This window comes from Panthera pardus, unplaced genomic scaffold (assembly GCF_024362965.1).
Source record: "Panthera pardus isolate Hobbes unplaced genomic scaffold, ASM2436296v1 HiC_scaffold_5, whole genome shotgun sequence".
In the NCBI taxonomy this organism is placed as follows: Eukaryota; Metazoa; Chordata; class Mammalia; order Carnivora; family Felidae; genus Panthera; species Panthera pardus.
The window spans coordinates 7,553,719-7,567,336 of NW_026526980.1; the positions used below are offsets into that span (position 1 = coordinate 7,553,719).

A 13,618-nucleotide genomic window follows, 5' to 3' on the forward strand; every position below is an offset into this window, starting at 1 on the left:
CTCCCACCAGTATTTACATTCATAGACAAATATCCCACAGATCTATGCTCTTCCAGCACATGCCCTAAAAAGTAAATCTCCTTCGCATATAACCCAGACGCTTTCCAAACTGCTACTTCTGTGCTGGGTCTTAGACTAAGTGATATAATGCACTGGCCCTTTAAAAGCAGAATCTCAGTTCCCTATAGCCTTCTGGCTCCTGCCCCACTGATTTTCAAAGCCAAAGATTATGGGGGTTCATGTCCCCATTGGAGATCCCCAAGGTTGGGGGTGCCCACTGTGGGGCTTGATCTCACTCCCACTTATGGGTGATAGGGATCACGGTGCCTGGGATTTGGTTTCTGACCACATCCCACCCCTCCTTCCCTTCTCCATGTGGCTTTCTTTTTATCTTTAGCTGTGGGAGAGGTTCTGTTAGTCTTCAGGTCATTTTCAGAAGGAATTTCACTATATTTAGTTACACACTTCATGTGTCCATGGGAAGTGAGCTCAGGATCCACCTACTCTGCCATTTCCCATGCTTCTCCTTTAAATGCTACTTTAAATCAAAATACCACTCACTGTGAAGACTGCCAAACAATTTCGGCAGCTGTGTAACCTGCAATTCCTACTTACTCACAAATTCAGGGTTTGTCTTTTAACTTCTCCTTGGGGGGTGGGTCATGTTAAGGATAGATGTGATGGTAGCCAGGGCATGTATTTTATACACGTTTCTCTTTTCTTCTCTTCTAATTTTTTTAAAGCCAAGTATAATTAACATATAGGTGTACAATATAGTGATCCAGTAAACCAGGTTCTCTGGTTGCTTTTTTTAAAAATTTACATCCATGTTAGTTAGCTTATAGTGCAATTTGCGAGTCTAGTTGTTGTGTTTTTCTTTTTTAATTTACATCCAAGTTACATTTACATCCAGTTAGCATATGGTGCAATAATGATTTCACGAGTAGAATCCAATGATTTATCCCCTACATGTTAACACCCAGTGCTCATCCCAGCAAGTGTCCTCCTTAATGTCCCTTGCTCATTTAGCCCATCCCCCCCAACACCTCCAGCAACCCTCAGTTTGTTCTCTGTATTTAGGAGTATTATGTTTTGTTCCCCTCCCTGTTTTTACATTATTTTTACTTCCCTTCTGTTATGTTCATCTATATGAGTTACGTCATATGATGTTTGTCTTTCTCTGAATGACTAATTTTGCTTAGCATAATACCCTCTAGTTGCATCCATGTTGTTGCAAATGGCAAGATTTCTTTCTTTTTGATTGCCTAGTAATACTCCATTGTATATATATACCACATCTTCTTTATCCGTTCATCCGTCAATGGACATTTGGGCTCTTTGCATACTTGGGCTATTTTTGATAGTGCTGCTATAAACATGGGGGTGCACGTGCCCCTTCGAAACAGCACACCTGTATCCTTTAGATAAATACGTAATAGTGCAATTGCTGGGTCATAAGGTAGTTTGATTTTTAATTTTTTGAGGAACCTCCATACTGTTTTCCTGAATGGCTGCACCAGTTTGCATTCCTACCAGCAGTGCAAGAGGGTTCCTTTTTCTCCATCCACGGCAACATCTGTTGTTGCCTGAGTTGTTAGTGTTAGCCTTTCTGACAGGTGTGAGGCGGTATCTCATTGTGGTTTTGATTTGTATTTCCTTGATGATGAGTGATGTGGAACATTTTTTTCTTGTGTAGGTTGGCCATCTCGATGTCTTCTTTGGAAAAGCGTCTATTCGTGTCTTTTGCCCTTTCTTCACTGGATTCTTTGTTTTTTGGTGTTGAATTTGATAAGTTCTTTATAGATTTTGGATACTAACTCTTTATCTGATATGTCATTTAGAAATATCTTCTCACATTCCATTGCTTGCCTTTTGGTTTTGCTGATTGTTTCTTTCACCATGCAGAAGCTTTTTATCTTCATGAGGTCCCAGTAGTTCAAGAGGCTGGTTTTTATTGTCTCTTTTTCCTTTGTTTGTTTTATTTCTTAAATTCCACATATGATTGAAATTATTTGGTATTTGTCTGTCTCTGACGGACTTACTTCACTTAGCATTATGCCTGCCAAATCCATCCATGTTGTAAATGGCAAGGTCTCATTCTTTTTTTGTGTGTGGCTGAGTAATATTCCATTGTGTATAATATACTACATCTTCTTTATCCATTCATCTATCACTGGACACTTAGATTGCTTCCATCATTTGGCTGTTGTAATTAATACTGCAGTAAACATAGGGGCGCCTATCTCTTTTCAAGTTAGTGTTTTGTTTTCTTTGGGTAAATACCCAGTGCTGAGATTACTGGATCATATGGTAATTCTATTTTTAATTTTTTAAGGAACTTCCATACTGTTTTCCACAGTTGCTGTACCAGTTTGCATTCCCATCAACAGTGCACAAGGGTTGCTTTTTCTTCCCATCGTTGTCAACACTTGTTGTCTTGTGTTTTTGATTTCAGCCATCTCACAGGTGTAAAGTGGTGGCTCATTGTGGTTTTGATTTGCATTTCCCTGATGATGAGGGATGTTGAGCATCTTTGTATGTGTCTGTCCTGTCTGTATGTTTTCTTTGGAAAAAGTCTGTTCATGTCTTCTGCCCATTTTTAACTGGATTGGGTTTTTCTTGGTGTTGAATTATAGAAGTTCTTTATATATTTTGGATATTAACCCCTTGTCAATTAGATCATTTGCAAACATCTCTCATTCAGTAGGCTGCCTTTTTGTTTTGTTAATGGTTTCCTTTACTGTGCAAAAGCTTTTTATCTTGGTGTAGTACCAAGAGCTTAATTTTGCTTTTGTTTCTCTTGGCAGAGGAGACATATATACAAAAATGTTTCTGTGGCTGATATCCCAAGAAATTATTACCTAAGTTTTCTTATAGGACTTTGATGGTTTCAGGTCTCACATTTAAGTCACTAATCAATTTTGAGTTTATTTTTGTGCCTGGTGTAAAAAAAGTGCTCCAGTTTCACTCTTTTGCATGTAGCTGTCCAGTTTTCCCAACACCGTCTGTTGAAGAGACTATGTTTTCTTCTTTGTATATTCTCTCTTCCTTTGTTCTAGATTAATTGGCCATAAAGGCATGTTTATTTCTGGACTGTTCTGTTCCATTGATCTATGTGTCTGTTTTTCTGCCAGTACAGTACTGTTCTGATTACTATAGTTTTGTATCTTGAAAACTGGGATTGTGCTACCTCCAACTTTGTTCTTCCTCTTCCAGATTGCTTTGGCTATTTAGGGTCTTTTGTGGTTCCATACAGCTTGTAGGATTGTTTGTTCTAGTTCTGTGGGAAATGTTGGTATTTTGATAGAGATTGCATGAAATATGTAGATTGCTTTGGGTAGTGTGAACATTTTCACAATACTCGTTCTTCCAATCCATGGGCACGGGATGTCTTTCCATTTGTTTATGTCATTTTCAGTTTCTTTCATCAGTGTTTCATAGTTTCTAGACCACAGGTCTTTCACCTCCTTGGTTAAGTTTATTCCTGAGCATTCTATTCTTTTTGATACAGTTGTAAATGGGATTGTTTTCTTAATGTCTTTTTCTGTTACTTCATTATTAATATATAGAAATGCAATAGATTTCTATATATTAACTTTGTGTCTTGTGACTGCACTGAATTCATTATCAGTTCTTTATATATCATTTTCTTTATATAGTATCATGCTCTCTGCAAATAGTAGAAGTTTTACTTCTTCCTTGCCACTTTGGACCCTTTTACTTCTTTTTCTTATCTGATTGCTGTGTATTCACATCCAGTACTGTGTTGAATAAACACGGAGAGAGTGGACATCCTTCACTTGCTCCTGATCTTAGAGGAAAAGCTGTTTCTCACTATCAAGTATGAGGTTACCTGTGGGTTTTTCCCATATACGGCCATTATGATGTTGATGTACGTTCCCTCTAAACTTACTTTGTTGAGAGGTTTTATCCTAAATGGATGTGACACTTCATCAAATGCTTTTCCTCCATCTATTGAGAAGATCATATGGTTTTTATTCTTTATCTTGTTAATGTGATGTATCATTCTTGATTGATTCAGAAGTATTGAACCACCTTTGCATCTCAGGAATAAAAACCACTTGATCATGGTGAATGATCTTTTTAATGTATTGTTGAATTAGGTTTGCTAATATTTTGGTGAGGATTTTTGCATCTATGTTTATCAGACATCATACTAATTTATAGTTTTATTTTCTTTTTTTGTAGTGTCTTTATCTGGCTTTGGTATCAGGGTAATGCTGGACTTATAGAATGAATTTTGAAGCTTTCCTTCCTCTTCTATTTTGGATTAGTTTGAGAAGAATAGATATTAACTCTTCTTTAAATGTTTGGTAGAATTCACTTGTGAAGCCATCTGGTCTTGGACTTCTGTTTGTTGGGAGTGTTTAGATTACTGATTCAATTTCTTTACTAGTAATCAGTCTGTTCCAATTTTCTATTTCTTTCTGATTCGCTTTGGGAAAATGGTATGTTTCTAGAAATTCATCCATTTCTTCTAGGTTGTCCAATTTGTTGGCATATAATCTTTCATAGTATTTCTTATATTCTTTTGTGTCTCTGTGGTGTTGGTTATTTCTCCTTCATTTCTGATTTTATTGAGTCTTATTGTTTCTTTTTTGAGGAGTTTGGCTAAAAGTTGATCAATTTTGTTGGTCTTTTCAAAGAACCAGCTCCTGGCTTCATTGCTCCATCTGTTCTTTTAGGGGGGGGGGGTGTTTGTTTTGTTTGTTTAGTCTATTTCATTGATTTCTGCTCTAATGTTTATTATTTCCTTCCTTATACTGGCCTGGGGCTTTGTTTTTTTTCTAGCTCCTTTAGGTTTAAGACTAGGTTGTTTTGAGATTTTTCCTACTTCTTGAGGTAGGCCTGTATTGCTATGATCTTCCCTCTTAGAACAGCTTTTGCTGCATCCCAGAGATTTTGGACCATTATGTTTTCATTTTCATTTGTCTCCATTTATATTTTGTTTCCTTTTTGATTTCTTCTTTGCTTTGTTGGTTGACCCATTCATTAAGTAGCATGTTCTTTCCATGTATTTTTGTTCTTTCCATATTTTTTTTCTTGTAATTTTTAGTTTTATACCATTGTGGTTGGAAAAGATGCATGATAGGATTTCAGTCTTTTTTAATTTATTGAGACTTGTTTTGTCTAATATGTGATCTGTTCTGGAGAGTGTTCCATATGTACTTGAAAAGAATGTGTATTCTTTTGGGTTTTGAATGAAATGGTCTGAATATATGTTAGGTCCATCTGGTCCAATGTGTTATTCAAAGCCACTGTTTCCATGTTTTTTGTCTGGATGATCTATCCATTGATGTAAGTGGGGTGTTAAAGTCCCCTACCCTTAGGTACTACTGTCAGTTTCTTCCTTTATGTCTATTAATAGATGCTTTATGTATTTAGATTCTTCCATGATGGGTACGTAACTATATGTAATTGTTATATCCTCTTATTGGACTGTTCCCATTTCATTCTGTAGGGTCTTTTGTTTTAAAGTCTGTTTTATCTGATGTAAGTATTGCTGTGTCAGCTTGCTTTTTGCTTCCATTTGCATAATAATTATTTTTCTATCCCTGTACTTTCAAAATGTATGTGTCTTTAGTCTACAGTCAGTCTCTGGTAGGCAGCATATAGATGGATGTTACTTTCTTATCCATTCTGTCACCCTATGTGTTTTGATTGGAACATTTAATCCATTTACATTCAAGTAATTATTGATGGGTATATCTGCTTATTGCCATTTTGTTTTTTGTTTTATGGTTCGTTTTCTAGTTCTTCTCTGTTCTTTTCCCCTTTTGCTGTCTTCCCTTGTGGTTTGGTGTCTTTCTTGAATGATATGCTTGGATTCCTTTCACTTTACTTTTTGCGTATCTATTACCGGTTTTTGATTTGTGGTTACCATTAGGTTGATATGTAACATCCTATGCATATGGCATAGGCATATATTAAGTTGATAGTTAAGTGTGCACCCAATCTAAAAGCACTAAATTTTTACTCTTTGCCTCTGCATGTTTTATGTATATGCTGTCATACTTTACATCCTTTTATTTTGTGAATTACCTTGACTGATTTTTGTAGATATAATTGATTCCACTGCTTTCGTGCTTTAACCTCCGAATTGGGTTTTTATAAGTGACTAATCTATGACTTTTCTTATGTTTGCATTTACCTGTGAAATTTTTTCCTTTCCTAATTTTCTTATTCCTGAACCTGGCCTTTTCTTTCCAAAGAATCCCCTTGAACATTTCTTGTAAGGCTGTTTTGGTGGTGATGAAGTCCTCTAAATTTTGTTTGGCAAACTCTTCATCTCCTATTCTGAATGATACCCTTTGCTGGGTAGAGTATTCTTGGAGGTTTTTTTGCTTTCCACCCTTTGAATATATCATCCCACTCCCTTCTGGCCTGCAAGGTTTATGCTGGACAATGAGCCAATAGCTATATGGGGTTTCCTTTGTACGTAACCATTTTCCTTTGCTGCTTTTATAATTCTTTGCCACTACTTTTTGCCATTTGAAATGTGTCTCAGTGTTTACCTTCTTGGGTCACCTTCTTAGGGCGCACTATGCCTCCTAGATCTGGTTGTCTGTTTCCTTTTCCAGATTAGAGAAGTTTTTGGCTATTAATTTTTCCGATAAATTTTGTATCCCCCTTTCTCTTCTCCTTCTGGGATCACAATAATTTGAATATTGTTATGGTTTGTTGTGTTGCTGATTCCCTTAACCTATTCTCATTTTTTATTTTGTTGTTGTTCAGCTTGGTTGCTTTCCATTACTCTGTCTTTCAGGTGACTGATCCATTATTCTGCTTCCTCTGTGATTAAAAATACACAAGAGGGAATCAATTTCAGTTATTGAGTTCTTAATCTCTGGTTCTTTTTTATATTTTGGGATACAGTCCACTGTCTCTTTATTTTGTCTAAACCTGTTTCTTTGTACTAGGAAAATCAGCTATGTCTCCTGCTTTTGAAAGTAGGGTCCTCATGAAGAAGAGGTCCTGTCGTACCCTGTAGTGCCATGTGCCTCGCTCACCAGAAGTAGTTGCTTCAGGGAGTCTCTTACGTGTGTTGCATGCACCCCACTGTTGTGGCTGAGCCACATTTGCCTTTAGTCCAGTTGGCTGCAGTGACCCACTTTGCCTACCATGGCAGGATTTTGTCTTTGTGCTGTTAAAGGGCCAGTCTGGGGCTGCCTTGGGCTTGTAGTTGGATCAGACCAGATCCCTGCCTTCAGCCCAAGTTGACAGGGCTATGGTTATACCAGCCTGCAGGGCACTCTCCCTGCTTTGTCCCTGAGAGCCTTTGACTGCCGGCCCTGCCCACTAATAAGAGCACCTGTCTGCCCCAAGCCTTCGTGTGTGCGGTTATCTTCCCGTCTGCCTAGGGCAGGTTGGATGGTGTGAGTCCCCGAGAGAATGACAATCAGTATGTGGGGTTACCAAGGCAGGTGGAGAGTATTTGCACTGGTTCCTACAAGTGTCGGGTGTCTAAACTTGGCAGTCGGGGGAAGTATGGTGCCCACCAGCTCTTTGGCTCTTGCAGAAGTCTGCCAAAGATCCCTGCCTCTCCAGCACATGTTCTGAGATTTGTAAATACAAAATTAATCTGCTTCCCTTATACCCCAGGCGCTTTTCAAACTGCTGCATCTCAGTGGGGTTGTTCGTTATGCTGGGTCAAAGGGTGGGGACTCGGTTTCCCATTGCCATCCCGCTCTCCCAGAGCTAAGCCCACTGATTGTTAAAGGACCCAGAGTTAAGGCCCATTGGTTTTCAACGTTTCCCAGTTCAGGTCCCCGATGTTTGGGGTGCCTGATGTGGGTGGGGTCTGCTCCCCTCCCTTCTCTGTGCTTGTGGTATCCCTCTCCTTTGTGGTTTGTCTCACCAGGAACTTGATTCCCTACTGCGTCTCTGCCCACCCCCCCTCTTTTCCATGTATTCTCCTACCATTACCCATGCAAAGTCTGCTATGTCACTCTTGTACCCATGTGGCTGTCATCTGGCTTTGTCCGTGGGATCAGGTGAGCCGAGGGTCCTGGACTCCACCATCCTCCCAGAAGTCCTCTATGGGGCCCTCTTTCCTAAAGCTGCCATTCATCAGGGGCATTCAGCTGACGGTCTTCCACCTGGCTGGCCATCGGGACTGCCCAGCCCCTACCTTACCCTGCTTCATCTTCCACGCGTCCCCAGAACCCTCTGCTCCAGTCGGCCAGCTTGTGCAAACCATTTTGCTAGTGTTTTGAGCAAGAGCACTCTGGAGGAAACCGATGTCCTCCTCACTTCACTGGGCGCTGATCCGCAGACCAACCAGGTGCTCTTAGGCACGGTGCGCCAGGCATCCCCCTGTCCGCCGAGCCTTCCTCATTGCTCCCTATTGCAAGCCATGGGAAGAGAGTTCCCGTTGGTAAAGGCGTCCGGCCCGCAGTGGGTGCCCAACAACAACCTTGTCATACCTTCCCCTAAACTTTTTCCTGGTCTCCCTCCCCCTCTAAACTAAAAGGTAAGTTTCGAGAAAGAACCCCTGCCTCACAGAGGATCCACACTTTGTGTAGCAAGCACCGAACAAGCCCGTCCCCTCAACCAGGCAGTGAGCAGTCACCATGACCTACCCAGCCGCCTCAGCGGACAGCTGCAGAAATTGCTCGGTCCCAGGCCGCAGCATACAGTTCGGCATGCTCCCAGGGTGGCCTGCCTCCCGGGAAGTGCAATTACCATGTGCTTCTGACTGCTTAGTGCCAAAGGAACACAGTCCCTGTCGTTGAAAAGGTTTTCTTCAGTTCCATGGTCAGCAGGGGCCCTTATCTGTGAGGGGAAAACCAAATTTCAGAAATAGTTTTAAACATTTACAAAAAGAATGGGAACACATGGTGCTACACTAGATTGTCCTCCCCATTAGTCCGTAAGGAGTGACACCTGTTCTCTCCACAGGAGAGCAGAGATGAAATGAAAGGCAAAGAGCTTAACTGCAATTGGTGAGAAAATTAATAGGTAGGACGCATCCTTCCAAACCCGGTTCTCATGTGTAGGTTCATATGTGCTGCTCACTTGATGCATGCCACAGCAGCGAAGGAACCTCACCTCCCTTTAACCAAAGACAGCTGACCGGAATCCCTGCCATGTTTGTCTCTGGTTATTGTTTACAGGCTAAGGGAGCTCAGCTCTACATCACTGTCTGGTGTTCTTTATACACCGTTAAGAACCGAACTCCAGGCATGCTGAGGTTTTTAAAATACCTTCACTCAGCCTTCCAATTTCACTATTGGCTAAGCAAGTCTTCCACAGATAACAGCTGTAAAGCCTGGTCTTAATACAAAGAGCACTAACATGAGGGCATTGAAGAGTGAATCGATGCAGCATATTCTGGTGAGGAGTCCAGACTCGCAGGAAGGGAGATAAAAGGCACGAATTCCCTCTTTTTGCTGCTTTTACTCTGGGATCAAGCTAAGTGGTGAGGTTACCGGTCGAAAAACCATAGCCTTTATGCCCTGGGAAGTCTGATGGCTGAGTTGAGAGCAACCTAAAAGGAAAGGAATAAGTGGGGAAGATCCCCAAATTCTGTCTGTATCTCGAGCTGACTCCTAAGCCACATAGACATTGGGTCGTCATGGGAACGGAGCTGAAGATAAGATGTGAGCTGTGATTGACCTTCCAAATGTTTCTTGGGCAGAAGTTCCAAGTCTAGCCAAGTTGACTGCATGCTAAAACAAAAGAAACCACTCATCTGAGAAAAGTAACAGAATAGAGTCACCACTATGTGATATTCATAGCCATTCACCACATGCAGTATAGAAATGAGGAAGAAAATGCAACCCTTTCTGAAGGGCAAAAGGCAGTGAATTAAGAGCAACTCCAGCTAATCCAAGTATTAGAATTTGCAGATAAGGGTGTTAAAATAGCTATTATAACTATCAGTGATGTAAAGGAAAATGTACTTGCAATGAATGAAAAAATAGGAAATACAGAAACGATTTTTTTAATGAAATGGAAATAATAAAACTAAAAAATATGGGGCACCTGGGTAGCTCAGTTAATCTTCTGACTTCAGCTCAGCTCACCATCTAGCAGATTATGAGTTTGAGCCCTGCATCAGGCTCTCTGCTGTGAGTACAGAGCCCATGGTGGATCTCTCTCTTTGTCCCTTCCCCACTCCTTCTCTCACTCTCTCTCTCAAAAATAAACATCTTAAAAATAAATAAAACTAAAAAATACATGATCTAGAATGAAAGAGGTGCCTGAGTGTCTCAGTCAGTTAAGTGTCCGACTCTTGATTTTTGCTCAGGTCATGATCTCAGTTTGTCAGATTGAGCTGACAGCACAGAGCCTGCTTGGGATTCTCCTCCTCTCTCTGTGCCCCTCTCCCTGCTTCTGCACATGATCTCCCTTTCACAAAATAAACACTGAAAAAATAATAAAGTGAAAAAAGTTAGAGATGGCCTTAACAGAATGGAGATGACAGGTAAAAAGACAGTGAACTTGAAGACAGATGAATAGAATTTATCCAAATGTGAGTAAGAGAGAAAAGATTTTATTTTTAAGGCGAACAGAACCTCAGAGACCTGTTGTTTAATATCAGACAGTCTGAGATGGGTATTATAGGATTCCGAGAAGAAAATGAAGCAGGCCAAATATTCTAAGAAATAATAGTCAAGGGGCACCTGGGTGGCTCAGTCGCTTAAGTGTCTTTGGTTCAGGTCATGATCTCAAGGTTCCTGAGTTTGAGCCCTGAGTTGGGCTCTGCACTAACAGTGTGGAGCCTGTTTGCAATTCTCTCTCTCTCTGTCTCTCCCCCAGTCTCTCTCTCAAAATAAATATATAGGGGCACCTGGGTGGTTCAGTCCAGTGAGCATCCAACTTCGACTCAGGTCATGATCTCATGGTTCATGGGTTCAAGCCCCGCGTCAGGCTCTGTGCTGACAGCTCGGAGCCTGGAGCCTGCTTCAGATTCTGTGTCTTCCTCTGTCTCTGCCCCTCCCCTGCTCACACTCTCTCTCCCTATCAAAAATAAATATAAAAAAATTTTTTTTAAAAAAAGAAATCTAATTTTTCACAAATATGATGAAAGACAAGTTTGTAACTTTCAGATGCTAACTGAACATCAAGCAGGGTAAGTAGAAGGCCTCATCATATCATAGTCAAATTACTGAAAGCCAGAGTTAAAGAGCAAATCTTGAAAGTGCCAAAAAAAAAAGCAGTACAATGCACACAGGGTAACAACTGTAACAACTATTTGTTTTATGATCGAGTTTTCATCAGAAACTGCTGAAGTAAGAAAATACCCAAGAAATGTCTTTAAAGTTCTTAGTGGGGAACAGGAGGGAGAGAGGGACTGTCAAACTAGAATTCTGTATCAAATAGAAATACTCTTTAAGAATAAAAGTGAACTAAAGATATTTTCAGATAAAAATTAAGAATTCATCACCAGAAAACCTGCACTATAAAAAATAACATTGTAAAGGAGTTTTAAAATATATAGATTTAACACTTAAAAATATCAATAACGGATGGTGGAAGTGGATCTAGATGTTGACCGGGGCTTTATATCTTGTGTACGATGCTACAACATTAAGTAACCTACAAAACATGAAGGCTGTATATTGCATGCCCATACAAATAAAGAAGTACAGCTTTAAAAAAAAAAAAAAAAGTACAGCTTTTACAAAATAGAAAAATTTAGTTAGAATTCCAAAAATAAATGAATATGTATTTTTAAAACACAAGAAAGTAGGAACACCAACACCACCAAGAAAAACAGGGCAAATCAAAACAAAATGGTAAACCCACACTTAATCCTATCACTGATTATGCAAGACACAGAAATGGAGTAAACAAGACAATTAAAATGCAGAAATTATCAGAGTGACTAAAAAACAGACCCAGCCTAACCAAACGCCCTGCAGTGGTTTCAAGAGATTTTTGTGGGTTTGTTTTTTTTTTTTTTTTGACATTTCTCCATAAGTGACTCACTTCTAATACAAGTGGCGGAAGCCATGGTGACTTCTGATACGAGTTCATAAAAGGCATCCTCCTCCTGCCTTGCCTGCTCTCTCTTGGATGCTGACTGTGGGGAAAGCCAGCTGTCATGTGGACAGTCCTGCAGCATTCTGGAGAGGCCCGTGCGATGGGAAACTGAGCCCCCCGCCCCCCGCCCGTCAACAACCAGCACCAACCTGCTAGTCATATAGTGAGCCATCTTTACAATAGGACTCTCCAGCCAAGCTGGAAGATGGCTGTAGCCTGGCCAGCATGTTGACTGCACGCCCATGGAGGTGCCCCCCACCAGAACTGCCCACCTCAACTATTCCTAAATTCCTGACCCACAGAAAATGGGAGATAACAACTCTATAGCATCTGAAGCCAGTAAACTTGGAAGAATGTGTAATACAGCAATGCGTAACTAATGTATACATCAGTAAGAGGCATACTTTTTTTTTTTTGGTTGATAAAAATAAGATAGTAACTAAAATTTCTTAGTTTTTGTTTAAATTCCAGTTAGCTGGGCACCTGGGTGGTGGCTCAGTTGGTTAAGTCACTGACTTCTGCTCAGGTCATGATCTCACGGTTCATGAGTTTGAGCCCCACATCCTGGCACTGCAGAGCCTGCTTCAGACTGTCTCCCTGTCTCTCTCTCAGAAACAAATCAACATTAAAAAAAATATATAAGTTCCAGTTAACATACAGTGAAATATAGTTTCAGGTGTACAGTATAGTAATTCAGCACTTCATACATTACCCTGTGCTCATCACAAGTGCCCTCCTTCATCCCCATCACCTATTTAATCCATCATCCACCCACCTCTCTTCTGGTAACTATCAGTTTTGTTTTCTATAGTTAAGAGTCTGTTTCTTGGTGTGAAGAGGCATACTTTTTTTTTTTTTAATATCACTTTAGCTAACTTACAGGGTAACAGTGTATGTTACAGTGTAGGTTGGCCTCAGGAGTAGATTCCCATGATTCATCACTTACATACAACACCCAGTGCTTATCCCAACAAGTGCCCTCCTCAATGCCTATCATCCATTTTCCCCACCTTCCCCAACTCCCCACCCCCATCAACCCTCAGTTTCTTCTCTGTATTTAAGAGTCTCTTATGGTTTGCCACCCTGTCTGTTTTTCTTATTTTTCCTTCCCTTCCCCTATGGTCTTCTGTTAAGTTTCTCAAATTCCACCTAGGAGTGAAAACATAGGGTATTTTTCTTTCTCTAACTTATTTCACTTAGCATAGTACCCCCTCAAGTTCCATCCACGTTGTTGCAAATGGCAGGAGTTCATTCTTTTTGAACGCTGAGCGGTATTCCATTGTAAATATATACCACATCTTCTTGATCCATTCGTCAGCTGATGGACATTTGCATTTTTTCCATAATTGAGCTATTGTTGATAGTACACCTTTCAACATTGGGGTACATGTGCCCCTGTGAGTCAGCACTCCCGTATCCTTTGGATAAATTCCTAGTGGTGCTATTGCTGGGTCACAGAGTAATGCTATTTTTAATTTGTTGAGGAACTTCCACACTGTTTTCCAGAGTGGCAGCACCAGTTTGCATTTCCACCAGTAGTGCGAGAGGGTTCCCCTTTTTCCGCATCCTCGCCAACATCCGTTGTTTCCTGAGTTGTTACTGTTAG

General features: G+C 40.5%; 1 protein-coding gene across 9 annotated transcripts in view; it reads left to right on the forward strand.

Annotated features, from left to right (window-relative positions):
* MRTFB (myocardin related transcription factor B) overlaps positions 1–13,618 on the forward strand; it is a 201,054-nt gene that overhangs the window by 178,817 nt on the left and 8,619 nt on the right. The gene's annotated exons all lie outside the window — the stretch shown is intronic.